Here is a 10,080-nt window from a genome sequence, read left to right as displayed (position 1 = left end):
GAAACTCAAGCTGCTAGAAGAAGAAAAGCATGACAAACTCAAAGTTCATACAAGAGAAAAAATTATAAAGATCAGAACAGAAATCAATTCAATGGAGACTAAGAGAACAATACAAAAAAATGAGAATGAATGAGAGTTGGTTTTTCAAAAGAATAAATAAAACTGATAAACCCTTAGTCAACCTTATCAAAAAAGGAAAGAAAAGGCTCAAATCCATGCAATTAAGAACAAAAAAGGTGAAGTCACAACAGATCCAGCAAAACTCCAGAAGATCATCAATACCTACTTCAAGAACCTGTATTCTAATAAATGGAAAACACAGAAGAAATGGGCGTATTCCTAGATACATATGAATTCTCATAGTTAAATGAAGAAGATATAAATATTCTAAACACTCCAATTACAATCAATGAAATTGAAAATGTAATTACAAATTTACCAATAAAGAGAAGCCCAGGTCCTGATGTCTTCACTGCTTAATTCTACAAAACATTTAGAGAATAACTATCACCATTACTCTTAATGATATTCAGTGAAATTGAAAGGAAAGCAATACTTCCAAGTTCATTCCTGAAAGCAAGTGATACTTTGATTCTGAAACCAGGGAAAGACCCAACCAAAAATGAGAACTACAGTGCAATCTCCCTAATGAATATACATGCAAAAATATTCAAGAAGATATTGGCAAACAAAATATAGAGGGTCAATAAGATGATCATACAACCTGACCAAGTTGAATTTATCCCAGGGATACAAGGATGGTTCAACATAGGTAAATCAATAAATGTAATGCAGTATATTAACAGATCCAAGGACAAAAACCATATGATCATCTCAATTGATGCAGAAAAAGCATTTGACAAAATCCAACACTTATTCATGGTAAAAACCTTACAGAAAATTGGAATAGAAGATGTTTATCTCAAACTGATTAAGGCTATATATGAAAAATCAACAGCCAACATCATACTAAATGGTCAAAAACTGAAAACTTTCATGCTAACAGCAGGAACAAGACAAGGATGTCCACTGTAACTACTCCTATTCAATATAGTTCTGGAAACATTAGCCACAGCAATTAGACAAAAGAAAGAAATAAAAAGAGGAAAGATAGGCAAGGAAGAAGTTAAACTGTCATTATTTGCTGATGATATGATACTTTACATAGAAGACCCAAAAAACTCCACCAAAAGACTTCTAGGCTTAATTGACAGATTCAGTAGAGTAGCTGGATACAAGGTCAACACACACACACACACAAAAAAAGCCTTCTTGTACACAAATAACAGACTCACTGAGAAAAATTAGAGAAACAATTCATTTCACATTGCATCCAAAGAAATGAAATATTTAGGAATCAATCTAAGAATAGAAGCAAAAGACCTCTATCTTGAAAACTACAGCCCTCTGAAAAAAGAGATCAAAGAGGGTATAAGAAAATGGAAAGACATCCCTTGTTCATGGGTAGGAAGAACCAACATAGTGCAATTGGCCATACTTCCAAAACTGGTATATGGATTTAATGCAATGCTGACTGAAGTTCCAACAATATATTTCACAGTACTAGAGAAAACTATACAAAACTTCATTTGGAACCAGAAGTGTCCCAGAATAGCAAAAGCAATCCTAGGCAATAGAGACATGACAGGGGGTATCACAATCCCTGACTTGAAACTATACTACAAAGCTACTGTGATAAAAATCAGCATGGTACTGGCAAAAGAACAGACTTGAGGATCAGTGGAATAGATTAGAAGATGCAGAGGCAACTCCAGACATACTTAGCCACCTCATCTTTGACAAAGGATCCAATCACACTCATTGGAGGAAAGATAGCCTCTTTAATAAATGGTGTTGGAATAATTGGATTTCAACTTGCCAAAGATTAAAACTAGACCCATACCTATCACCATGTACCAACCTAAGATCAAAGTGGATTAAAGGTATAAATATTAAAAGAGAAACACTAAACTTGCTGGAAGATAAGTTAGGTAGAACTCTGGAAGACATTGGCATATAAAAGACTTTATGAATAAAATCTCAGTAGCATGGGAACTAGCGCAAAGACTCAACAACTGGGATCTCAACTTATTGCAAAGCTTCTGCACTGCAAGAAAAACCACCCACAGAGCTAAAAGACAACCCATAATGTGGAAAAAAATTTTAACAGCTATTCTTCAGACAAAGGACTACTATCTAGAATATACAAAGAACTGAAAAAAAATCAGACCCCCAAATTCAAAGACCCAATTCAAAAATGGGCACCTGAACTGAACAGACATTTTTCAGAAAAAGAAGTAAAAGCAGCAAATAAACATATGAAAAAATGTTCACCATCACTGGTCATTCGAGAGATGCAAATGAAAACAACACTGAGATTCCACCTCAGCCCAGAAAAAATGACTATCAGGAAATCAACCAATAACAAATGTTGACGGGTTGTGGGGAGAAAGGAACCCTTTTCCATTGTTGTTGGGGTTGCAGATTAGTGCAAGCACTGTGGAAAACAGTATGGAGATATCTCAAAAAACTAGGGCTAGAGGTCCTCTTTGACCAAGGTATTCCCCTGCTGGGTATCTTCCCAAAAGAATTAAAAGAATCATACCACAGCGATATATGTGCACCCATGTTCATAGCAGCAGAGTTTGTAATAGTAAACACATGGAAACAGCCCAAGTGCCCATCAACTGGAAACTGAATAAAGAATATGTGGCTTTTTAATAAAATGGAGTACTACTCAGCCATAAAGGATGAGGAACTAGAGACATTTATCACTAAATGGATGCATACTGAGGCCATAATCTTATGTGAAATAAATAGTACACAAATGTGTAAATACAGAATAATTTCTCTGGTGTGAGAAACTGAAAGTGTAAGCATGAATTAAAATGAATTATTGATAGTGGGAAATAGGAATAAAATGTCCAAAGACATAGGGGAAATGGAAGGGGTAGGAGAAAGGAAAGAGGGAAAGGAAAAATTAGGAGAAAAGGAAAATATGGAAAGAAGTCTTTGTAAATATGGAAGGGTGGAGGGGGTGAAGGTAGGACAGGAAATGGGGCACAAATAAGAACCAAGATATATCATGGACAGCTATAAGTACCCAATGATAAATGTAAATGTATTGTATACCTAAAATGTACCAATAAAAGAATCTAAGGTGGAAAAAAGAGAGTATATGGATATAGGTGTATTGATTGTATATGTTATATACTTATATATGTTGCATACATATTTGTAGCAGATATCATATATATCAGTATACATTCTAGTTTGTGTGTGTTAAAGTCATAGGCCTTTTCTATTACTTTCCAATTTAGAATATCTAGAAAAACATGATTGAGCAAATGGAAACACTTTTTAAAGATACTCATAAAAAAAGAATTTCCAGATGTAAGTGAGAATGCAGAAAGGATGATAAGTGTACTCGAAGAGGAGAGCATTTTGAGATGAATTTTTGGCAATGTGGCTTATAGTATAATCATTTTTTAATGTAAAAATTTATCATGTTTCCAATCACCTCTTGTATCTTAAAGTGCATACTGCATGATTCTGTTTATACAAAAATGTTTCAACCTAACACTAATCTATAGTGACAAAATGCCTAGTAATGTTTTTTTTAAAGATAAAAGACACAGGAAATTTAGCAGGGTGACTGATATGAACATTAACAAGTTTTGATGATTGTCTAATCCAGGATATGTGTCCAAAAGAGAGATGAAAGTGAAAAAATAACAAGTGTATTGGAGGAATTAATATCTTCACATTCATCAGAAGATTATTGTCATTCTCTAAATGATAAATGATAAGTGTGGAAAATTAGGAAGACTCTGTTAAGACACAGTTATTTGATTGACTATATCTTAATCTTTCAGCCATTCAAAAACCATCTCACTTTTGTTGCCTGTTCCGTTATACAAATATTTGGTCTAAATTGGTCTAAGAAGAAATATTTTTGTGCTAAAGATTGTGCAAATAAGTCTCAAAAGCAAATATGAAGGACTAATAAATTGAGATACAATATGAGACCCTGACACTTGTATGTTATCTTATGTTGCTATAGAAACCATTTAACTCTGTATGTACTTCATAGCATCATGCTGTGTACCTTAAACATACACAGCAAAATTTATTTTTTTAAAAGGAAATTTAAAAAGTAACACATATATTGCATTAATAATGAGTCTAGATATGGTTTTTAGGAACACTTGTTTCTGCAAATACTCCTTAGAAATGGAAAAATTTTAAAAAGTATTGATTTTACATGCGAGTTATATCTTCACCTTTAGAAAGATAGCAGACTCACAGTTATTCAAAACTTTTAACATTTATCATATAGTTGTCTCTCTGTTTAGGGAGGCAAAACCATTTTTTTTGCAATTAAGCATTGATGTTTTTAAAATAAACTCTCTTGGCAAATGCATGAAACCACTATCCACAGGAGGTTGAAGTTATATTACATTGAAACAGGCAACATATTCTCGACAGAGGTTTAGACACAAAGAATGGTACCAGCCAACCATGGACTGAAATCAGGAGCCAAATTAAACCTCTCCTCCTTCACATCAAGGGTGTCAGGTGTTTTGTACCAGTGGCAGAAAAGCTGGATAATACAATGCATTTATTTCTCAAACTGAAAACCAATGGATTCATCACTGGAATGATAATGGCATAGAAAGATGAGAAAAATTTGGCAATGCTGGGGAAATACTGGGAACTGGTCACAGGATTGATGAAGAATAGAGCAGTCACAGTATGTCAGGGAGAAGATGAAGAACTTGGGTTACCTCCATGGTTTAACTAAACATTAAGCCATCTACAAATGCCTTCAGACCACAGCTATGTTCAGTAGAGAGCTACAGATGGTGACACAAAGACCTCAAGCCATGACAATGAAGACAAAGCATTTTGTCCCTGCAAATGGGGAGAAAAGCTATGTGGAATCTGGAGGGCACACCCACAATAGGAACATTATTTGTCCTCTGATAAGAAATTGATAAGCATTTTGGGGGAAATGAGGAATAACTACAGTCTACTACCTCTAGGGTGCTAAAGTTCATAGCAGCACAAGGGTCAGCAAGTATCAGGTGCGAGTCTATCTTCACAGTAAAGAATGTGGGGTATTTCTTAAGATGCTCATACAAGCTTACTAAGCTAATAAACCAATTGTTCCTATATCTTTGGATTCTGTCTCAATTCCTGACCTGAAATAAGCACTCAATCTAAATTACCTGACTATATGATGTTGGTAAAAATCTTCATTAAAAGTTAAGTTCTAATCAAAGCAAATTAGAATGTTGTCACTTCATGGTTTCTATATTATGATCACATGAAAATAGGTGCCAATTATTTGTATTTTAGAAAAACTTATGGTGTTCATTCTGTGTATTATTTCAATCACTGCTTTTAGAAAATCAAGCTATTTTCTGAAATCGAAGGAATTTTAAATTTACCTCAAAAACAAATAATTTTATCTTGACCTTGGAGGGTGGACATGGAAATATATGAAAGTAATAAACAAGCCAAGTATCCAATTATGATATTGGTATTGCCTCAGGGAACAAAAAGGAATTTCTAAAAGTTTCTGGCTCAATCCCTCATTTTTGTAATAAATACCATGATTAGCCCCAATTCCAAGGGCTTTATCTCATTTAGTCAATAAAGTCCTTCTATGATATGGGTACTAGAATGCCTCTGAGTGACCAGGAGGCTGAACACTTCTCCAAGGTGTTCCCCGATCTTATCACATCAGAGAATATCAGCAGGGTGTAGTACTACTGTGAGGCAGTGTGATTTTTTTTTTCTCTGTACCAGGGATTTAACTCGGGACTTGTTTAAAAATTAATTTTATTGGTACATTTTAGGTGTACAATATAATGATATTCATCACTGGGAATTTGTACCTTCACATAATATATCTTGATTCTTATTTTTTCCCCATTCCACTCCCCTCCCTTCAACCCCACCTCCCCTCCCTATTTGCAAAGACTTTGTTTCCATTTTATCATTTTCTCATATTAATTCCATTCCCTTCTTTCCTTTGACCAACACCTCCCACTTCCCCTTCCTCTTTGGACCTTTTTTTTTCTATTTCACATTATCTATTATGCCTTTTTGGTCCTTATTTACACTTTCAGTTCCTCGCAGCAGAGAAACTATACTGTATTTACACATGTCCATCCTATTTATTTCACTTAAGTGTATGGTCTCAATGTGCATCCATTTAGCTATAAATTTCTTTAATTTTTCAGTGTTTATGGATGAGTAATACTCCGTTTCATTAAAAAAAATTGTCTTTATCCAGTCTCCAGTTGATGGGCATTTGGGATGTTTCCAAGCTTTAGCTATATTACAAACTGTGCCACTGTGAACATGGGTGAACACACATGGCTGTGGTATGATTCTTTTAATTCTTTTGGGTAGATATGCAGTAGAAGAATAGCTGGGTCAAATGGGATCTCTAATCCTAGTTCTTTGAAGTGTCTCCATGCTGATTTCCATAGTGATTGCACCAGTCTACACTCCCACCAACAGTGAAACAGGGTTCCTTTTAAGAATGGCTGCTATCAAAAACCCAGGACTTTGTGCTGAGCTAAATCTCCCCCTGAGAATTTCTCACTGTTGGGTGTGTTTTGGAAATCAACAATTTATTTAGAAACATAAACCATTGCTATAGTTTTAGCAACAATTTGGTTTCAGTCTTATCTTGGCCCTAGTGGGATGTGTGAATATGTGAGATTTAATATTTATTATCTTGACCTATGTATGGTATAACTATATAATAAACATTGAAAATAAATGTTAAGTAAACTTGCTGGAAGACAAGTTAGGTAGAAATCTTGAAGACATTGGCATAGGAAAAGACTTTATGAACAAAACCTCAGTAGAATGGGAATTAGCACAAAGAATCAACAACTGGGATCTCATCTTATAAAAAGCCTCTGCACTGCAAAAGAAACCACCAACAGAGCTAAGAGACAACCTACAATGTTTCAAAAGCTTTTTAACAGCTCTACCTCAGACAAAAGACTACTATCTAGAATTTATAAAGAACTGAAAAAAATCAGACCCCCCCCCAAATTCAAAGATCCAATTCAAAATGGGTATCTGAACTGAACAGACGTTTCTCAAACAAAGAAGTAAAAGCAGCAAATAAACATGAAAAAATGTTCACCATCATTGGTCATTCAAAAGATGCAGATGAAAACAACTCTGAGGTTTCACCTCACCTCATAAAGAATGGCTGCTATCAAGAAATCAACCAATAACAAATGATGGCAGGAGTGTGGGGAGAAAGGAACCCTTCTCCATTTTTGGTGGGAGTGCAGATTAGTGCAACCACTGTGGAAGTCAGTATGGCAATACCTCAAAGAACTAGGACTAGAGGTCCCATTTGACCCAGCTATTCCCCTACTGCATATCTACCCAAAAGAATTAAAAGAATCATATCACAGTGATATATATTCACACATGTTTATAGCAGCACAGTTTGCAATAGCTAAAGCTTGGAAACAGCCCAAGTGCCCAACAACTGGAGACTGGATCGAAATGTGCTTTTTTTCTTTTTTTTTTTTATAAAATAGAGTACTACTCAGCCATATAGAATGAGAAACTAGAGACAGTTATAGCTAAATTGATGCATGTTGAGGCCATACTCTTAAGTGAAATAAATAGGACACACATGTGTAAATACCAAATAGTTTCTCTAATGTGAGAAACTGAAAGTGTATATAAGGATTAAAATGAATAATTGATAATTTGAAATAGGAATAAAAGTTCCAAAGGGGAAGGGGAAATGGGAGCAAAAGGGGAAAGGAAAGAAGGGAAAGGAAAAATTATGAGAAAAATAAAAAATGGAAACAAAGTCTTTGTAACTAGGGAAGGGAGCACAGGAAATGGGGAAAAATAAGAGCTAAAATACATCATGTACAAGTACAAGCACCCAATGATAAATGTAATGTATACCTAAAATATACCAATAAAAATAATTTAAGAAAAAAAAAAAAGAAGTGGGATTCAGTCCCCATCTGCAGCTCCTGTTCAGTGGTGGAAAAGTATCTTCATGGGTCCAGAGGTGACGGGGTGTGGCAGTCAAGCCTGAACACTGAGCTGTCTGCATCTGTGGCTGAGGAAATTGACCTAGTTTGGAAAAAAACATGGGAAAAAAACATGTCTAACTTTTTTTCAAAAAATAATGGTGATCTTGTGGGGAAGATCAATGATGTTATAATAAAAACCCCTGGAAGATATGTTGATAGCTCCAGGGAAAATGCATTAGCATGCAAAATGGTGTAAGTATTAGAGGTTTAACCAAAGAACAAAATGACAGCAAGAAGAGCCTACCTATATCCAAAGTCACCTCTGAGAGAAAGCAATTTTGATACCACTCAGTGGTAGTAAGAGAGGGTGTTAGGAGGATTGAATAGGTTTAGAAGATGGACATAAACCAATGTCAAAGGATGGAAACTTTACCTCTTCAGTACTTAAGCTTAACTAAGTATTGTTGACTGATAAAGATCCTCGAGACACAGTAAAACTGATGAAGCAACTTAAAACACCACAGATGTCCTCAGCTTTCTGGGAGGCTGTCATGCTGAGGCTGGGCCATCTCTGCAGGGTTCCACAAGAGGGAACAACAGCCCAGTGATTTGGTTGAGTAACCCAACAAGCTAGCACACTGAGGAGTTAGCTGGGCACTGACTTTGGCTGATGAGAGACTTGTTCTTTCCAGTGGTGGCTCTTGGGCAGCAAGGCCAAACGACAAGCAGGACCTACATAACCCCGCACCTGTAGGATTCCTCAGAGGTTGTTATGAGAGGAGTTAGAGTCATGTTTTCTGGGCCTTCTCTGATCTGTGGAGGGTGGAGGCTGGGATGTGTGTCACACTGACACAGCCAGGCACATCTCCTCCTTGGTCCTCGTTTGTGCAATGCACACCTCATGTGTGTTCTCTACTTACAAAGTGATCCAATGTGCAAGACATGATAACACACTCATATATCCAGTCAGTTGCTGTGTTTAAATGCTCTAATCATATTTCCTAGACATAATCATGCTTTCTTTACATTCTCATTTTGAACCAAAATAAAATGATGATCCCATTTATGTATTAAATTTATGAAGAAAGCTTTTGGTTGTACTTCTTCTGATGTAAAATTCTATATTTCATCCATTTTTTTCTAAGTAATGCACAATTATTCATGCCAGCTTTCTCAACATAATTTTAGAGGAAATGTGAAAATTTTATATAAACTGCATATATAATTCTGTATGACAATATCTCAGAAATCAGTAATGGTATACATTCATTTATGTTTCATCTCATTCAAATGTTTAATTACAAAAATCTTTAGAAATTAAAGTGAGGGGCAAAGTGAGATCACTTGAAGTTCTTATCAAATGCTGCATATTTTCGTCTATTAACTATTTCATTAGTACACATCATCATGTATTTTATATACTATATGTGTCATAAAATTTACACTGTCTTTAACAACCACATTGCATAGGTGTTGCTACTGATATCCAGAATCTCAGAGATAATAGGTATTTTTTAAATTTAAGAAACCATGCCCTCAACAAATTCCTGCTTAGAGTTCCGTGAAGTGAATCCCTTTAAAAACAACAATTATGTGGTTACTCTCATGAAATGCTAAATAATTTTTAGATGGATTCACACTTTCAAACTTTAGAAAATCAATTATCTACAGAATTTTAGAATCCTAAACCAACTGAAAATTTATTTAAATCCCATGTATAAGCTTGGCATAATTTCAACCAAGGTGATTAAAAATCAAAGGTTACAAAGGACCACCATATATGTAAGTAGAATTTTAATTATTTTACTCAAACAATTCAGCATTATTAACATTGATATTAAGAGAAAATGCTGTATAATGCTGGTGCATTGGACAATTTCAAAGACTACATAGAAAATAAGAAAAATGATTGCACCCTGAAATCCTGCAAGCTGGAGCTCTGAAGAAGCTTCCATGTCAGCTGTCTAGGCGGTGATAGTTTATAATATGTGAATTGTGACACTGCACCTACAAATGTCCTTGATGTGTGTTCTCTAAATGG

The sequence above is a fragment of the Heterocephalus glaber genome, unplaced genomic scaffold, assembly GCF_053883595.1.
Source record: "Heterocephalus glaber isolate CG9 unplaced genomic scaffold, H.glaber_assembly_v1.0 deba00000896, whole genome shotgun sequence".
Lineage (NCBI taxonomy): Eukaryota > Metazoa > Chordata > Mammalia > Rodentia > Bathyergidae > Heterocephalus > Heterocephalus glaber.
Note: the sequence above shows the minus strand (reverse complement) of the source record.